The sequence below is a fragment of the Geospiza fortis genome, unplaced genomic scaffold (genome assembly GCF_000277835.1).
Source record: "Geospiza fortis unplaced genomic scaffold, GeoFor_1.0 scaffold61, whole genome shotgun sequence".
Taxonomy (NCBI): Eukaryota; Metazoa; Chordata; class Aves; order Passeriformes; family Thraupidae; genus Geospiza; species Geospiza fortis.
In genome coordinates this window covers 610486-611534 of record NW_005054430.1, presented here as the reverse complement: position 1 = coordinate 611534, position 1049 = coordinate 610486, and the positions used below count along the sequence as shown (strand labels likewise).

At 44.4% G+C, this 1049-nt stretch overlaps 1 protein-coding gene across 2 annotated transcripts in view; it reads right to left on the bottom strand.

Annotated features, from left to right (window-relative positions):
• Positions 1-1049, bottom strand: part of EXOC4 (exocyst complex component 4) — a 372421-nt gene that overhangs the window by 347286 nt on the left and 24086 nt on the right. The window lies entirely within an intron of this gene.

Sequence of the window (1049 nt, the reverse complement as noted above, 5' to 3'; positions counted from 1 at the left end):
ATGGGAATTTAGAAGGAATTTAGTGGTAACAGAACTTTCTCAACTCAATTTTCATTCCATTCAAAATGATGATGAGAAGCTGGAAAAACAGAGGGAGAAACAAAAGAATAAAACAGGACGTTGGAGCTTCCATCACTGGTGGTTACTGGTGGCAAAACCACAAATAAAACAGTAACAGACAGGAAAAAAGGAGATTTGCAGCTGGAGCACAGCCTGTGGACCTCACACATGCTGGATTAAGTTGTTATCTGACCCTGAGATGGGGCAGCTGAGAGGCATTTTAAAAACTTTTATTCCAATTTCATTCTCATGTGAAGGGTGAGACAATACAGATGTTATAATTCACCCCATCACAATCAGAAGCCAATTATTTCTTAATTACAAGACATTATAAGTGTTTCTTGGTCTGTCAGCTTTAGCCACACCATGCTGTAAATGCCTTAAAACCAATAATCTAAAATTACCCCTGGTGGGTCCCACTCCAATGCATCTTTCACAGTTCTATTTCTCCAAAGCATCCAGGCTTATTTGCAAGGCCACCCTTTGGAACTTGTTTCCAGTCCCATTTCTCTCTCAGCAATGTCTGTCCCATTCCAGGGCATTTCTAAGTCAGCATTTCTCATCTCAACGTTTGCAGATGTGGGCTTTCTGTCAGGCTTTGAGAGTTCTCTACAAATCCACTTCCCACATTTCCCCCTCTCACTTGAAGGGAAAAAACTTTGTTGATGACTTTGTTTATTGCTTGCTGTGCACAGTGAAGCACACAAGGCACTATCACTAATATTGTCACTACAGCAATCTGTCTTAGGTTGAAAGATGTGGCAGGGGGTGTGTTCTATTCCCACCTGTCAGAGGTGGGGCAGTGATCTCTGTTCATGGGGCAGTTTTTTCTTTATCTCTGCCACAGCCAACCCTCCCTCCAGGAGATCTCTGCTGTCCATGGCCACTGAGTGTCCCTGCAGGGCTGATCCAATTCCAGCATCCCATGGGGAGATGCTGCGCCCAGGGGAGGAGCCAAGCATTCCTACCTGGATCCAATCTGAGCCTGG